The sequence below is a fragment of the Balaenoptera physalus genome (assembly GCF_965194825.1).
Source record: "Balaenoptera physalus genome assembly, chromosome: 14".
In the NCBI taxonomy this organism is placed as follows: domain Eukaryota; kingdom Metazoa; phylum Chordata; class Mammalia; order Artiodactyla; family Balaenopteridae; genus Balaenoptera; species Balaenoptera physalus.
Genome location: NC_138893.1, coordinates 36,078,675 through 36,097,675, shown reverse-complemented (window position 1 = coordinate 36,097,675; position 19,001 = coordinate 36,078,675). Strand labels below are relative to the sequence as shown.

At 38.3% G+C, this 19,001-nt stretch overlaps 1 protein-coding gene and 1 pseudogene across 4 annotated transcripts in view; both read right to left on the bottom strand.

The window, feature by feature from the left end:
* The window catches only part of PDZD8 (PDZ domain containing 8), a 96,327-nt gene that overhangs the window by 71,177 nt on the left and 6,149 nt on the right, over nucleotides 1-19,001 (bottom strand). The window lies entirely within an intron of this gene.
* Nucleotides 1,174-19,001, bottom strand: LOC309642802 (gamma-aminobutyric acid receptor subunit alpha-5 pseudogene; annotated as a pseudogene). The gene has a single exon. The product of its transcript is annotated as a gamma-aminobutyric acid receptor subunit alpha-5 pseudogene (transcript).

The window sequence follows — 19,001 nt, the reverse complement described above, 5'->3', positions numbered from 1 at the left end:
ACACTGGCTGCAGTGAGGTATGGTCAGTGTTTCAGACAGTGGATGTTCAGGCCAAATGCCAAGACTGTCATCACACTACTTTTTGTTTTAAAATCTTTTCTTTCTTGGTCATTGTTCAGTTAGTGGGGGGAGTCGGAGGTAGAGAAGTAAGTTTCATTCCCACCCCCCCCAAAAAATATTTTTTAAGCAGTTAAATTTTTCCTTGGGGAAACATTGTATCTGTTAATCTAACATACCATATATTTCTGTTATTAAATGTCTGCATAAATATTTGTTTATTCTATTTCTTTTTTTTTTCATTTATTTCTGGTCTGATCTTTATGATGTCTTTCCTCTGCTGACTTTGGGTTCTTTTTTTCTTTCTTTCTCTAATTGCTTTAGGTGTAAGGTTAACTTGTTTATTTGAGATGTTTCTCGTTTCTTGAGGTAGGATTGTATTGCTATAAACTTCCCTCTTAGAACTGCTTCTGCTTTTGCTGCATCCCATAGGTTTTGGGTCTTCATGTTTTCATTGTCATTTGTTTCTAGGTATTTTTTTAATTTCCTCTTTGATTTCTTCAGTGATGTCTTGGTTATTAAGTAGTGTATTGTTTAGCGTCCATGTGTTTCTAATTTTTTACAGATTCTTTTCCTGTAATTGATATCTAGTCTGATAGCATTGTGGTCGGAAAAGATACTTGATACGATTTCAATTTTCTTATATTTACCAAGGCTTGATTTGTGACCCAAGATGTGATCTATCCTGGAGAATGTTCTGTGCGCACTTGAGAAGAACGTGTAATCTGCTGTTTTTGGATGGAATGTCCTATATATATCAATTAAATCTATCTGGTCTATTGTGTCATTTAAAGCTTCTGTTTCCTTATTTATTTTCATTTTGGATGATCTGTCCATTGGTGTAAGTGAGGTGTTAAAGTCCCCCACTATGATTGTGTTACTGTCAATTTCCTCTTTTATAGCTGTTAGCAGTTGCCTTATGTATTGTGGTGCTCCTATGTTGGGTGCATATATATTTATAATTGTTATATCTTCTTCTTGGATTCATCCCTTGATCATTATGTAGTGTCCTTCCTTGTCTCTTGTAACATTCTTTATTTTAAAGTCTATTTTATCTGATATGAGTATAACTACTCCAGCTTTCTTTTGCTTTCCATTTGCATGGAATATCTTTTTCCATCCCCTCACTTTCAGTCTGTATGTGTCCCTAGCTCTAAAGTGGGTCTCTTGTAGACAGCATATATATGGGTCTTGTTTTTGTATCCATTCAGCCAGTCTATGTCTTTTGGTTGGGGCATTTAATCCATTCACGTTTAAGGTAATTATCGATATGTATGTTCCTATGACCATTTTCTTAATTGTTTTGGGTTTGTTTTTGTAGGTCCTTTTCTTCTCTTGTGTTTCCCACTTAGAGAAGTTCCTTTAGCATTTGTTGTAGAGCTGGTTTGGTGGTGGTGAATTCTCTTAGCTTTTGCTTGTCTCTAAAGCTTTTGATTTCTCCATCAAATCTAAATGAGATCCTTGCCGGGTAGAGTAATCTTGGTTGTAGGTTCCTCCCTTTCATCACTTTAAGTATATCATGCCACTCCCTTCTGGCTTGCAGAGTTTCTGCTGAGAAATCAGCTGTTAACCTTATGGGAGTTCCCTTGTATGTTATTTGTCGTTTTTCCCTTGCTGCTTTCAATAATTTTTCTTTGTCTTTAATTTTTGCCACTTTGATTACTATGTGTCTCGGCGTGTTTCTCCTTGGGTTTATCCTGTATGGGACTCTCTGCGCTTCCTGGACTTGGGTGGCTATTTCCTTTCCCATGTTAGGGAAGTTTTCGACTATAATCTCTTCAAATATTTTCTCTGGTCCTTTCTCTCTCTCTTCTCCTTCTGGGACCCCTATAATGCGAATGTTGTTGCGTTTAATGTTGTCCCAGAGGTCTCTTAGGCTGTCTTCATTTCTTTTCATTCTTTTTTCTTTATTCTGTTCCACAGCAGTGAATTCCACCATTCTGTCTTCCAGGTCACTTATCTGTTCTTCTGCCTCAGTTATTCTGCTGTTGATTCCTTCTAGTGTAGTTTTCATTTCAGTTATTGTATTGGTCATCTCTGTTTGTTTGTTCTTTAATTCTTCTAGGTCTTTGTTAACCATTTCTTGCATCTTCTCAATCTTTGCCTCCATTCTTATTCCGAGGTCCTGGATCATCTTCACTACCATTATTCTGAATTCTTTCTCTGGAAGGTTGCCTATCTCCACTTCATTCAGTTGTTTTTCTGGGTTTTTTTCTTGTTCCTTCATCTGGTACATAGCCCTCTGCCTTTTCATCTTGTCTATCTTTCTGTAACTGTGGTTTTTGGTCCACAGGCTGCAGGATTGTAGTTTTTCTTGCTTCTGCTGTCTGCCCTCTGGTGGTTGAGGCTATCTAAGAGGCTTGACGGGAGGCTCTGGTGGTGGGTAGAGCTGACTCTATTCTATTTCTTAACATAAGATCATGCAGTACTTTTAATTTCAGAACAGTAAGAATTATCAAAGGTAATTAGTTTTGTACATAAATGCCCACAGTTTCTTTTTCAATGAAAAATGTGCTCTTTGTGAAATTTGTTTCTTGCGAGAGTTGGTCAAGTAATAATCATTGAGTATTTCCTAAAATATTTATTTGCTGGGAAAATTTGTATGAAATGACATTCAAAGTATAAAAAACGTTCTTAGGTAACACTTGGAACAGTTAAAAATATACTTGTTTGTAAACTATCCATGTAAGATACTGAGCATCTGAGTGTCAGAGCCATTGTCTCCTGTTTTTCTAGAAAGTGGCTTGATTTATCAATGTGACATCTTTGAAACATCTGACATTATATATAGAAACATCAAGGCAATATTATTTGTACATATTATTAAACATGCAAAAATTTCCTGAAAGATAGTGCCCAAATAAGGGAGGTCTCCCAAGCTCAACCTCTCCTTGGTGCCCGTCACTGAACGTATGGCTGTCTTGGAGTTTGGGAGCATGGCAGCTCATTTTGGAGAGGTAGCCCCTTTAATCACTGGCTCCCTATTCAAATATGTTGCCCAGTAAACTAGGTTGAAAGTGCCAAACAGGACTGGGAATATAATTCGGGACATTCTGTCGATCTTGCTGGTGCTGTTGTAAGTCTTTTTGTTTTCAGAAGTCTTGTCTTCAGGTTTTACTGAGGCTGAAGAGGCATTTGAGGTCCCTGCAGGGGCCTGCTCCTTTGCGATGTTTTGGGGGTGGGTCATCTTCCCAGTAGTATAAGCATTTGTTGATTTATTTAGTGTAAGTTCACACTCCTTTTTCTTGATCTTGGCTGCTTCCAAGGCTTTTTTGCCATCCCAGGCCCAGCCTCTCTTTGTGAAATAGTTGACAGTGGCAAACTCGATCAGCGCAGAGAACACAAAAGCGTAGCACACGGCTATGAACCAGTCCACGGCCGTCGCATAAGCCACTTTGGGCAGAGAGTTCCGGGCACTGATGCTGAGGGTTGTCATGGTCAGCACCGTGGTCAACCCAAACACTGTCCTGGCTGGGAATGATTCTCGGTTCAGCCAAAAGGACACTTGCGACAAGATCACAGTCATTATGCAGGGGAGATAGGTCTGGATGACAAAGTACCCGATCTTCCTCTTCAGATGGAAATGAGCCGTCATGATTGTGTATTCACCTTTGCTGGTGCTGATGTTCTTCTCTGTGCCCACTGTCTGCCCCATCAGGTGGTATTGGTTCAGCCTGGAGCCATCTTCTGCCACCACCACCGACTTGGTTGTGCCGTTGGTCCAGACATAGACAACTGTGGAATTAGGATATGCATAGCTGCCAAATTTCAAAGGGCAGGCATGGGCATCCATCGGGAAGTCTTCAAGTTGCATTGGGCACTCTGCCGAGATGGTCAAGCACATGGTGTACAGCAGGGTGGCATCATCCTCCAGCCTCAGCAGCTGGTTGGGCGTGGTCATGTTGTGGGCGATGGACTTCTTCCCATTGTGGAAGAAGGTGTCTGGAGTCCAGATTTTGCTGGCAAGGAGGTTGTTGAGAGGCGGCGCTGCATGAGACCTTCAAACCGAAGCCTTTCGTCTTTCCAGCTTTGTCAGAAAAACACGTCTGTGGTGCATTCCATTTCCGTGTCAGACACCGGGCCGAAGCTGGTGATGTAGATGTCCGTTCTCACCTGAGTGATACGCTCTCCGAGCCCAGGCCTCAGTCTGTTGTAGCCATCCAGGAGCCCATCCAAGACCCTGGTGAATATTTTGATGTTGTCACTGGTTTCATCTTTTACAGAACTGGTTGGCATTTGTGAAAAGCCAAAGTGACTGGCTAAGTTCATGGAAATACAAAACAGAAGGAGGTTTTTGATCATGATAAAGCTAGAGAACATTCCATTGTCCATTCCCAATAAGAATAATAGCTGAAGCAGACGAATTTGGAAGAATAACTGTTCCTTTCTCCACCTTGATCTTGAAGCTTTCTGAAATATTTGCCACGCGTTCAAAGTCCGCAAGCTACTCCTTGTTCTGCAAGGTGCCTGCGCGCCGGCCCAGGAAGGCAAGCCGTCGGCGAGGGTGCATCCTCCTCCTCCTCCGCCTGCTCTCAACCAGCTGGCAGGAGCGGAAGGCCAGTGCAGAGTCACCGCCCCATGCCGCCAGCGCGAACTTCCCCAGTCCTCCCGGGCCGAAAGGCTCCGGTGCCCCCCGCGCTCCCGCCACTGCCCTGCGGCTCCGCTCCGCAACCGCAACCGAGGCTGCGCTCTGCCCTGCTGCAGACCCCCCCGCCAAAAGACTATTTTCTTAACCGAAAACAAAAGTCTGTGTCTTTTATTTTCTTTAATAAAACGCTACCTCACAGGATTATTACAAAGATTTAGGGAGTTCATACATGTGAAGCACCTCGTAGAATTCCCAGCATGTAACAGGTACACAAATCCTGGTTTTCTTCCTTCTCTGTGCTTGAGTCTCATCAAACTGGCTTCCTTACTGAATCCCTAAAGATATCATACAGTGTCCTGATTCTGTTCCTTTGCTATTTCTCCTACCTACACTGAACTTCCATCCCATCTTCCTATGTCTAAAGCTACACTATCCCTTAACAATCAGCTCAAATGTCATCTCATCCCTTCAACAAATATGTTTACTGTATTCAAGAATAGAGAGACCAATCAAAGTCAGGCACTCAGAGACTACTGTCTTATTTCAGGGTCAGGAATACAAGCGGCACTACATCCTGCCTAAGGAAGAGAGTAGAGCAAGTAGATATAAATTAGGCAATTGGGAATTCTGTGTGGTTTTTGCCTTTCAGTCTGACAGTCTTGACTCTCTCACATTAGGAACTAGGAAACGTAAGTGTGCTCCCAAATCTCCTAAACCAAATATATAAACTAGATAAATCAGTGGTGATCGTTTCAGAATGTGTCTTCATTAACGTTCTTCAGAGGCACCTCAGTGGTCCTTTAAATAATGAGTTCTTCTGCTGCATTTCAATATCATCACAAACCTCTATTAGCCATAACTTGTATGGTGCACATTATTATGCCAAGTATGGCACACTAATACAAAACTACATGTAACTAGAAAGAAAACAAAGTACAAACAGTTCGAAACATTCTTAATTTTCTATATTCGTAAACCATGAACCTAAATTTCAAATCTATTTTACGTAGACAATTCAACTGATATTACATTAAAAAGACAATTCATACAGCAAGCCCCTCCACACTTAGCAAGGTTAACACAGCCACATTATTTCTCCTGAGAGACGTGTCTGCCTGCTAATCACTCTGATCCCATAACTAGCCTCACATGGTAAGCTCCTTATCACTATTCAAGTTCTCCTTCAGAGTCACCTCCTCTCTAACCAGCACCCCTACCCCCCACCATCTGGTCATTGTTTCCCCATCTGTGTTCTAAAAGCACTTTATACACACTTCTGTTATGCCACTAACCACCCCATTTACATGTCTGTCTCTCTGTAGTTCTCCCACACCTCCCACTCCTCCCAACTAAATAGGGAGTTGCCTGAGGAGAGGAAACATATATGGCAGGTAGTACAGAACTGTGGTAAGAGCAGACTCTGTAGCCAGACAGCTTGGCTTGGGATCCCATTCTGCTGCTTCGTAGCAATATGACCCTGAGCAAACTCTTGCCTTTAAGCCTCAGTTTCCTCATATGCAGAAGGAGGATAATAATTACACCAACCTCACAGTGCTGTTATAAGAATTACATGAAATAATGTAAAGCACTTAGCATCCCTCACTTCTCAGCTTCTTTGTGACATGGTAGTTTAAAGCAGTGTTAAGGACACAGGTTTTAGTTAGGGCTTGGTTTTGAATTTTAGGTCCAACACTTATTAGCTTTGAGACCTTGGGCAAGCTATTTCAACTTTGAGAGCCTCAGTCTCTTCATCTGTAAAAGTAGGATAATAATTAGCACCTATGTTAGGGTTTCTGTAAGGATTAGACGAGAAAGTTCACATAAAGCATCTGGCACAGTGAAGTGCTCTGGAAATATTTCCTATCAAACTTTCTATTTATTTATTTGAAGGTGGGTCTCCTAGAGACATGTCAGACAGCAAACTTCTTCCCTTCCACAAGGAACCATATCAGGACTCAGCATTCGCCACGTATGATGTTCAAGGTTATAGCTGTTTGTCTTCCTTGGACTTCAGATTTCCCATGGCCATGACTTCAGTCACTATACTAGTTGTCCTTTGTGAGGATATAAACTTGCAAGTGCAAGGAAACAAGTTAATAATAGCCAGTGCGCTTTCCTACCTTAGGTATCACCTTTATACCTCCGTGTCATTAAACTTTTTAACTAAGGCTTATATTAAACTGAATATATTAAGAAACTGACTTAAGGAGAAACCCATGCAGAATTGTTCTATTTATGGAATTCCTTGGTGTGCACTAGGCTGACAAAGTTCATACTTGGGAAAATGATTTTAATTTCTGTACTCCTAGGGAGAAAAAAGTACTCCTAAGTGGTAATGAAACTAAAACAAACAAGGATAACAAATACTGTTACAAAGAAACTTTTCCCACCTGCTCATCCATACACCGTCTACCTAATATGAAAGGTTCACTTTTATCTAAACTCCTAATTCTGCACAGACGGATCAAGATCTAAAATGCTTCAAAATTTTCTGAAGCGGTTTTATATATACGTCGAACAGGAGTGATAATAGAGGCTGTAAGTCCCTCATAACAGAACTCAATAGCTGGTGACTCAAAGATGAGTCAATGTTAACTGATCTCCTATGCAGGAGAGAGATAAAGTATCAAATGAGATGAGTGGCTCAGGGAACCAAAGTAATTCTCTTGACCATGTCTAAAAAATCACCTATCTTTTTATGTTCATCACAACCTACAATGTGAAGGTCTCTTACCGTAGCCTATGATCAATTAAATTGAAACTCTCAGCTTTCACAAAGCTACAAAAAGGGCAGAACAATGAGAATTGTCCTCAAATCCCAATTCCTTCTATTCCTCTCTACCAGCTTTCCAATACATGCCTTGGAATAAGGGAATATAAAAATTACCACTTTATACGACTCTAGCACATTTACAAATTACATAATAATTTCATAGACATCCTTGATTCTCATAACTCATAACAACGTACAGCATTATAAGGCTTATTTTACATGTGAAAAAACTAAGGATGAGGAAGTTCAAGTAATAGCTTTCTGTGATCACATAGTAAATGGTACAGTCAAAACTGCAACACATCCGCCCAGCCCTGTGCTCCTTACAACACCAAGATGTACAAGCAACACTATAAAGCAACAAAAAATAATGTATGTATTTAATATTCATTAAAGCTGACTCAGAAAAGTGAGGCAATAGGGATATCTCCTTTACATATGGCAAAAAATAAATAAACTTCAGGTTAGACCAGCAGTTCTCAAATATTCTGTTCACAGGGCCCCTATAAATTTTAAAAAATTATTAAGGACTCCAAAAAGCTGTTGTTTATATGGGTTATATGAATTCATATTTGCCACATTAGAAACTAGAAATAATACTTTTAAACATAAGACTACAAAAGCTCACATTCCATTAGCCTTCAGGGTGATGATGTCATCGCATATCAGGAAACTCCTGGAAAACTCCATTGTACACTTATGAGAGAATGAGAGTGAAAAAGGTGAATAACATGTTTGTATTATAATGAGAGTAGTTTTGACTTGGTAGACTGCCCTGTAAGGCTCTCAAGGTCCAAAGGGGTCCTCAAACCATACTTTGAAAACCATTAGTAACAACTCTGAGTCATGGCAAATCTTCTTAAATTCCAAGTTGTAACTCATTATTTTACTTTAAGTACATTGTTTCTCACACTAGATGAAAAAAAAATCTTGAAGGAAGGAAGGACTGTTTTATTGATTCCCTCATTGCACTAATTCTCTTTGCAGTGCACTGTGCCCTGGACAAAGATGGTATCAAACATTTACTGAGTAAACTGAATCTCTTCTGAAATCTAGTGGATGGGGGAAAAGAAAACATCTTATGCCAAAATTATCACCTCCCTACTATGTAAAGATAAGAAAGATGAAGTATATAACACAGAGGTCTGTCTTAAGTCAGTCAGCTGTATTGAACAGACAAAAACTCCATTCCAGATATGAAGTAAGAAACAGCAAAAGATCTGAACAAGAGAAATGAGGCAAAAGTTAATACTTTAAGGTTATAAATGTCCAGCTTTCCCCTCAATTTTCTCTAACCAAATAAAAGTAACAAAGCATTTTCTGAACTATAAATGATTTTTAATATTATCCATATCTATGCTACACTTAGTTCATAACCAATCACCTAACTAAAGTCAAAACTTATTAAATGAAAATATATTAAAGATGATTTGTACCTGCACATTTAGGAGAAATTCCTACATTAGACCTATGCAGAAATAACAGAGAAGTGAATAATAATGCCACCTCAACATTTACATAATTCTTTTCTCTAAGAATTTTAAAAACTTTAGATTTTTGTTTCATTCAGTATCAAAAATTACAAGTTACATGACTTACCCAACTATACACTAAATCAAGAAATCCACAGTAAACAGATGTTCCCCATCATATAATCCTACTATTTCAGGGCAAGAGTCTGAGTTACTTTCAAGAAAAACCTTAAGAGCACAGAGGCTCCAACAATTATTACCACAGATTCTGGTCTAAAATGCTTGTTGACCGGCATGAATCTCAGAATGAATCCAAATCCTAACTCTATAATACTAAAAAATTCAAATAGTTTGAATAATTTACTCAAATATTTTAAGTAAGCAATTTACCCCCCAAATGGCTTATAGTTTAGATAAATTGTATTCACGGGCTTTACTACAGATTAAGATTGTCATGAATTTTCTCCTTACACTTCACTAATTTCAAAATAGCTGAACTAAATTCAATCTGTGCTATCTACCACTCCAGCAACAGTAAACAAAAGGAACCATATTTTGCTACAAACATTTACTTAAATTCTTCCCATGTCAAGAGTCTGCAATTCTAGTTCTGATTAAAATCCAAAGTTAAATACTGAGAACTAATAACCTTTCCAAATATTAAAATAGATGAGACATAATCTTCGTAAACTTTCCAAAAATAATATTGTACTTAATAATGGTGAGAACAAAATAAAATTTTCAGTGTATTATAAAAATAATTATCATACAATGAAATTAGCTATGGAAGAATGGCTCTTAACTTCAGCCTCAGCAAGTTTCACAGAACTAAAAGCTTTGAATTATTTACTTGCTTGACCAAATAACTAAGGTAGCGAGACTGTGTAGTCAGCAACCACATTCATCCTTAGTAATAAGTATGAGTATAATCTAAGATGCATGAAAAGCTATTGTGTGAAAAGAACGAGTGAGCACACCACACCAGATGCACTATTTAGTAGATACTGATGTCTGCATGAAATAGCTGTACTAAGAAAACAACACAATCATTTTTCAAAACAGAGATTCTTATAGCCAGCTACTAAGCAGAAATAATATCTCCCCCATTATTGCTACTTAAGATTTTACAGCAAAGAAAACAATAGTCACTTATAATTGCAGATTATATAGGAGGATATGGAGTTGATCCTAGCAGAAACACCATTTCTAAACATACTTAGGTTACAAATACCTATTCAACTGGCACATACCTCACCAATGAAACAAGTACACATAACAGGTACTTAATACAAAAGAATAAACTCAACTAAAACATCTTTACTATGCTTGCTAATCAGCATTTTTGTTGTAAGTACATATCACGAAGAATTATGCTGGGGAGTGGGAAATTGTGTAGCTTTTTTTTTTTTTTAAATCAAAGTTATGCAAATCAAAGCATGGGCATTCCAGTAATCCACCTACCATATCATCAGCTCCATTCTCCCTGCAATACATGAAGAATTTATGGGCATAAAGACCCAATGTGCTGATTAGGGAAGAAATACATGTTCTAAAGCATTCTGCTGGTTTCAGGAAAACTGGTAATTATGCACCAAACCAGTGAAAATAAGTTTTATTGTTATTCTATATCAGTCCAAGGGAAGGATGATCATCTGCAGTTTATCAATATTGGACCTTTCCTAAGAATGTGAAATTAAAAATCAAGGCTTCTGGAGTGTCAGAGAAGGCTGCAAACACATTTGTGTTTTGTCTTTGTTTGTGTGTGGGAATGAGAGGAGGAGAGATGGTGTCAGTTGGGTGCCTGACAGACCTTGAAGTCAGCACTGTGAACCGTTGGAAACCTCAATCAGCATCATTCGAGTGCGTGTGTGTGCCTGTGTATGTGTAGGGGAGAAGGCATTCCTCTTCAATACTGCTTTTACAATCAGAACTGGGTTATATATCATCAGTCTGTGTTTATAACGACAACCTTCAACCATTAAAAAAAAGGTTAATATGTTCTATACATTCTATTTAATGAAATTCAATGAACAGGTATTCTTTAGACAGACTAACTTCAAAATCCCAGGACTTCAGTTACAAGGCTGAGTTCATTTTGTGAAAATTTATTAACTGTATACTTACGATTTGAGCAGTTTCTGTATATACACACAGAAACATACACACACACACACACACTATGTGTCAGTAAAAAGTTTGTGCAAAAAAAAAAAATTCTGCGTTTAACAGGCTAGTGTACTTTTTTATATAGGATAGTCAAAAAGTGATATGGAAGCAAGGAACTGAAAAGTGAAAGGGTGAGCTCTTTGGCTATCTGTGGGAAAAACATTCTTGGAGAAGGACTAGCAAAGGCCTTGTGATGGGTGCAAGCTTGGAGTGTGAGAACACCCAGGAGGCCAGAAAAGAGTAAGTGAGAGGAAGAGTTATAGAAAATAAGAGTTACAGAAAATAAGGTATGGCCGAGAGTGGAGTAAATCAGTAAATGACTTAGACCCATGCATAGTGCCTGGAGAAATGTCTATGTTATACCTACAAACTAATTTTCAGGGTCACATTTATATTATACTCCCCACTTTATTATTAAGGAGAAAAGGATGGGGAGATGGAGAGGGAGGGGGCGATGGGGAGGGAGGGACAGAGGGAGAGACAGGCACCTCCTCAGCATATAAGAGGCTTGTATTTGTGTGTTTGAGCATTGAGCTGGGTGTACAACTCAAACTTAACTAAGAGACTAAGGGAAGATAAGGCCTTTTGTCCAAGGCCTTTTTGCACGGTAGAGCACTGAATTCAGGTATATGTTAATTCAAAACTCTATCTACTGGAATAGACAATTTAAGTACTTCTCTATAGCTTCAACCAAAAGAATGAAATAATTCCATGGTATTGCAGTCTCTACGTAGCACCTGCAGTTCTACTCATTTGAAGGTAAATATTTAACACTTACACCTCATTTTTCCCTAGTACAAATACAGTAAGTATGTGGTTTTATGGGAGTCCTAGCAATTTGGCAAAAGAGATTTTGAAACTACTCTGTAAAACTTCTGCTAATGACCCAGTAGTTGCTTTATGACTTTCCAATGAAGTGTGAAGTGCTCTCATGCCATGCCCAAAGTGTTGGTAGGTCCTATGACTCTAAAAAGGAACAAAGGGATTTAACGGCACTTGTTTCCTGGTGACACTGTTCTGAGGAAACAGAGAATGTGAAGGGAAGAAATGCTGGGTCAGTATTTAACTTCTAAAGGAGATATTTAGTGGTAGAAACTAACTAACTTGTTCGTATTGAACAACTGATTCAGAAAGTCTCAGCCTGTTATAGGGAATCTTACTAAGAGAAAAAAAAGAGACAGGTTATACTTTCTTGGACAGTGAGAGGTTTTTTTAGAAATACCTGAGCTGGGGCTTCCCTGGTGGCATAGTGGTTAAGAATCCGCCTGCCAATGCAGGGTACACAGGTTTGAGCCCTGGTTGGGGAAGATCCCACATGCTGCGGAGCAACTAAGCCCGTGCGCCACAACTACTGAGCCTGCGCTCTAGAGCCCGTGCTCCGCAACAAGAGAAGCCACCGCAATGAAAAGCCTGCACACCGCAACGAAGAGTAGCCCCCGCTCTCCACAACTAGAGAAAGCCTGTGCGCAGCAAGGAGGACTCAACGCAGCCAAAAATAAATTAATTAATTAATTAATTAAAAAAAAAAAAAGAAAAGAAATGCCGGAGCCATTGAAGCCATACAAGAAGGACAGCAAAAATATTAACTGCTTAATATTTGCTTCAGCAGGTTAGTTTTAGTTATATTTATGGAAAGTTGTATCCCTCTGTCTGTGTTTACTATGCACCGGGAAGTTAAGGACCCCAGACAGGTTTCCAGGGGACTAAAAATTCCATGAAATTAAATTGTTTATGCATTTTTCTGCAGAGAGTATCCACAGTTTTCATTAGCTTTCCAAAAAGGACCCTCAAAAAAAGGTTTAAAAGTACCTTTCAACATATATGCGTACACGTTCCTTTTTTGTACACACTTAACCATAGTTTTTTGTTTTTTAGGGTTTTCTGTTTAAGGGTTTAGAGCAGAAATTAGCAAACCATTTTTTATAAAGGGCCAGACAGGAAATATTTTAGAATCCGTGGGTGCATATGGTCTGTTGCACATTCTTCTTCTTCTTCTCTCTCTCTTTTTTTTTGAACAACTTTAAATGTAAAGTTAAAAAATGTAAAAGCCATTCTTAATTTGTGGGTCTAACACCAGCTTGTTTGCAAACTCCTGGTTTATTCAGAGTAACCATTGATTTATCTCTGCAGAAGTAACACAGCATGGCTTTGGGAGTCCAGAACTTTTTTTTTTAAAGGACTTTGAGAAAGTCACTAACCCCCTCAAAGTCTCAAGTTTCCACATCTTTGTAAAAATGAGATACGGACCTCTCCTACACAGTTCCTTTAACTATTAAGAGAGATAGCAAGTGTATGGAACTGCACACACATTGCCTGGCATATAGTTAGCAAACTGATTTTATTACCTGTGCCTCTATCTCATATGATAAATTAGTAATATTTATAAGTCAATATTAAGTTTTTGGTCAGGCATGCTCCTCCAATGCAATCTACTTTATAAATGATCTGCTTTGGCTACTACTTCTAGTAACAAAGTGGGGCTTTCCCAGAAGCCAACAGGCCTGTACACTACTGATTAGAATCCAACAGTTTCCTCATAATTACTCTTCTCCTTTCAATATGTAAATCAAATTTCTAGAGCAAAGATTTAATTTTCAATATATTATTTTCCATCTGAAGTGTTTTAAATGCCTAAATCATAATAATCCAAAACAGCTTAAGAAAACCCAACTTGCAAGAAGTTATTAAAACCAACACTAAACTGGAGCATACTTAGGTGTACCAAGGAACCTAAGGTCACAAAATATTATACAACACAAAGTAATCAAGTATTTGCCTAGCAGAGACACTGATCTCTCCTCTGTTTCTCACAAAACTGAAGGTCTTAAATGTATCCAAATGTCATTATAATGAGCTTTAATTGTTCATTGTTTTCCCCTGGAAAACCAACCAGCTTGAAAGCATGAACTCTGTTTTAACCATTTTTTATCACTGTATTCTCACACAACAGGAGGTATGGTAGTCTTCAGGAAATAATTACTGAAAATAAGTGTCTATTTTTAAAATGACAACTATCTAAGGTAATGATCTTACAATTCCATTTATATAGAGATACTCATCTGAGCAGGAGTACAGAAAAAGCACACCAGATAAAAAATTAGCAAATACATTACATCATTACTCCAGAACAGCTAGCGTGATACCCCAATGTCCTTGTCTCCACTCTCCCAAAGTATCAAAGGTGAGTTATATTTCCTACTAACATTAGTAAGTAAAACTATGATTCCTACAATCACTAAGGAATTTTAGCGGCTATTTTAAAGTATTTTCCAGCCTAAGCAAAGATACCTTTTAGAAGCTGTCTATATATAGAAAGAAAAGTATGAAAGCGTAAGTGAATAAACACAGCACATTACACTTAACTTTACAAATGATTTTGTCAGCTTTCAGCGAATTTATTTTGAAAGTTTTTAAGAAGACATCGATTACTCGAAACTATCTTTACCTCAAATAATCAGTAAAATTTAAAATGTTATCATTAACATTAAGAATAAATGTTTTTCTTGCTCATCTCAGAAGACCAAGGAAGAAATAACACAATTACAAGCCACATTATAGAGTATGAGGCTTTCCAGATCAAGCCTAATTTAGTTCTCTGAAATTAATGGTATATTTAGAGAAGATGTAGATAAAGATGCTAAAAGACCCTATCTAACTAAATACAGTTCTGTCCTCGCCTCCTCAATCTCCAGTCACTAAGAATATGTGAAAGTTTTCTACAAATACATACTGGAATATTTTCAAGAGTAAAAGAACAAAACAGTTATGACAAAATAGTCATGTTCAGAAGACATTCCATGAACCTGAAAAGTGAAGTTTCCCCCAAATATTTGTTCCATACTCATTCATTAAATTCAAATAGTGTCAATACGTAGATGCCCCCTTATTTGTAAGTCAGAGAAGTAAACACATATATAGTTAATTAATGACCCAAACCTTGCACTAAAGCAAAAGTCCACCAAACTCAAGGTAAAAGCAGCCACTGTCTACTTACTATCACTGTACTGCAGAGAAATGAAAAATGTTTCAAGGGATTTTTAAAAGATTTCTAACAGAATGATTTTTTTAACATTCAACATTATAATGACAATGTCTTTTATAAAATAAAGTTGCTCAGTGAAAGTCTCTTCAAAGATATAATGTTTAAAGAGGGATAGAAATTATCACCCTCTACTATCCAGCTGTTAACTAACTCTTCCCATTTCGATGAAGAGCAACAGTAACGCTCCTCACTTAGTAAGCATCTCAAGTTTACACTGCCAGGCCAGACAAGTACCATCAGTAAATGTAGCAAGTGGGTGGGAACTACAAGCTACACGTAAGAGGTTCCTGCAGCTGCTACTAGACTCCATCTCTCCATCTTATTATTGCTATGACAAATGCAGGCCTAGTGCTACCAGATCTTCCAAATTTTCCTAAGAAAAGCCAGAAATCCAAATCATGCAAAATTTTCCATTTTTAAATGTTGGCAATTAAGAAATAAGAAAACCACAGTGCAGGCCAAATTCAAAGTACCTACAAACTGAATGTGGCCTTTCAGTATGCAACGACTGCTAACTACACAGCAATAATACCCAAGGAACAGAAGCATCAGTAAGAATCTCAAACGTCTGACTCCCAAACCCTAAACTCCTCAGGACTATTACTCAGATTTCATGTTGAAGATGGATTCTCCGTGTAGTCAAGAACACTGGTGGTAATCCTCCTCTCTTGAAGACTCATCTTTGACTAATAATAATTTTAAAAACACTATGGCTTTTACTATTTTAAAGCATACCTTTTAAGAAAAAAATCAAAACAATGAACACTGAGGTGGTGAAATCAGAATATTAGTAAAATTAATAAAATTAGAATTATAATATGTAGAAAATGTATACTTATTAAAAAATACTATAATGCTTTACAAACTGTGTTAGTTGGGTAAAATGTCTATCAGCTGGGTCCGCAGAAAGCAACCAATCACTTGAGCTCCCTTCTCATCTCTTTATGAGACATCAGGAACAGGTAGTCCTGATGGGCCACTTTTACTTTAGCAACATGAAAATAAAAAACAAATGAAGAGGGGGAAGAAGTGACAACAATGTTAATTGGCAAGGTATTTCTGTTTTATAATAATTTCAAGTGCCAAAAGATCCTAAGACTCAATACAATTTTCTTTACTGCTTTAGCTCTACTAAGTAGATTAGATAGCTAAAAAGGATAAACTAGCAAGACCTTCTATTTAGAAATAAAATCTGCTGGATTAAAAAAGAAATGCTAAGTGGGGCAGCACCCAAAGATTTAACCTTATGATTTAACCTCAAAAGGATCCTTTCTCAAAATTTCCAAAAATTTTTTTTTAAGAAAAAAAAAAAAAAGCTTTATAGTCATACTCAGAGTTCTCAGTTAATTTGGAAGGCTACCCCCACATATATTATTTTGATGGCCTACTTTAAAAAAAAAAATCCTTAAGAACAACACAGCTGAGTTTAAGGAAAAAGGGCAGCTTGGCTTTTTCAGAACTTGACAGCTGTGTGATTTTAAGCAAGTTATTTAACTACTCTGGGCACTATCCCCTCATCTATAAAAAAGGATAAACCATAGGTACTTTAACTCTCATGATGAGAACTGTGATACATCTTAAATGTATTTTAATTCATTCTCTTAGCTGAAACTTGAATCTGTACCACAACATCAGTACTTGAAAAGATTCCTGGCAGAACAGCTACACACAGATGAGAGAACTCAACACTTCCTGAAGCAGCCCTTTTCATCCTCACACTTCTATCATTTCCTTTTACCAAACTAAAATCAGCTTCCTAGTTACTTCAACCCCATCAATCACATTCTAGTTTAAATCTTATTAAGTAAGTATAGCTAATTCAATTCTCACTAAACTCCAACCTCCGTAAGGATTGAGCCTGTTAGGTATTGAAACCCCAGCACCTAGAACAATGATAAGCACATAGCAGGTGTACAATAAATATTTACAGATTGAGTGATACGTTCTGTACAGTATTTACTGATTGACCATTGAAATGCCTTCAAATATAAAGAACACAAGTGTGTATACTTCTGGAGGTGATCATTTAATGTTTAAGGTTTAAAAGTTGAAATATCATACATAACCAAACACACGCATGCTACGTTTTTAAAAATCCCTTTGGATACAGTAAATAAAAGCAATTTTGCTACATTTTAAATGATGATGCTATTCAATGATACAGATGATAAAGTTCCTTCAAAGCAATAAACCTATTAATGGCTCCATAACTCCTAATCATAATTTCCTTCAGATTTAACTGAATTCCAAGTCTACGTTAAAAAAAAAACCACCTCAAAATGACATGTACCCTCACTACCACTGGCTATCCTGCAAATAACCCCCAAATAATAACTTAGTCAAGTTTTATCACCTGAAAGTTACCCAGAAAACATGAGAATTGAAATTGTGATAGAATTATCAAAATCTGTTAACAACTTTCTCTCATGACTTTCTTAGCCACACACTGCTATAAACACCTCTCTGCTTAAACACTAGAACTCATTTATAATTTAGTCACTTATATTCCAGAGCTGAAAGAGTAGGTTTCATAAAGTTATGTTCTACTTCACAGAACAGGAAATCAAACAGTGGATGACCAGTTCACCATCCTCTGCAAATCTATGGAAATATTTCCATTATAAATTTCTCCTGCCACCTGACGGTTTTAAACTGTCACTCTGTGCTATTAGCGTAAACAAAACACAATTACTAAGGTAAATCTGCCACATAACACAAGTCAATACTCCATCCCAAACCCAAACATAAAATATTCCTGAATTATTTGGGTCACTGATGCTTGAAACTGTGGTAGAAAATCAGTGATCTAGAAATATGTAACTTCCACTAAAGGAAACTAGGTAAGGCAAATACCAGATTGACATAATTTTATAGTAAAGAACAAAATCTAAAAGGGTCAAACATTTTAATGAACACAAAATTAAAGGAGGACAGAAAGTAAAATTAAAAATTCATCTGTTTTGGAAGAAATAGCCATACATGACCCTTTCAACACCGACAAGCCTTCCCAGACCAAAGTGGATGAAGCCTCTAGCCCTACAAAACTTCCTTTCCCCTTCCACTTCTACGATATTTAAAAAAAAAAACCAAAACCCTTGTACATTAATCAAAATAGTATACTACAGAAAATCAAACCGCCAGATATAGGGAGACTTTAAAACAATTAAAATCACTACCAATCTTAAAAATACTATCTGCAGGGCCACTTCGGGTACTGTGGGAGGAACTCAGAGCCAGGAAGAGCTGGAACGTGAGGGGCAGTCTGGGTCCGTGCTACAGAACCTACCCCCACAGGGCAGATGCCATTAACACAAAATGTACAGAGAATTGCAACGCGCATAGGCTCCCAACTCGTTTCCAATTTGCAGTGGAAGAGTATTCCTTTCCAACAGACACTCCCTCTACCCTGAAAGTTGCCGAGGCAGCACAGCAAAACGGGCCTGCAGTTGCAAAATACAACAAGCCCTGGGCTACCAGCACACTCCTTACGCCTGTACTTTGTGTCCAGGAACAATTTCTCAACGTGGCCAAGGTGATGCTGCAGAGCTGCCCTCAATGCAGCAACCACGGACAGGAGTAGTTCCTCAACAGTCCCAGAGCCGTCCCGGGGAGGAGGGTGGACTTCCCTTCCATCTTCAGTACGCTGCTTCGACCCATGCTGACAGCGCCTTGGATGCCCAAGAACACACGAAGAGGTTTCTAGCTCCCATGAAGGCCCTTCGGAAGCGAAGAACGTAGGCACTACCTGCCTTTATCTAGGGCCCTGTCCAGGGCTGGGAAGAGCCCTGGAAAGTGGGGACTGGGATTCAGTCGCTGCCCTTCCCACCCACGCAGGCGGCAGCGGGCCTCCAGGCCCGGGGTCCCAGCAGCCAGGCCCCCGCGCCCGGGCGACCTTTCCCCCCA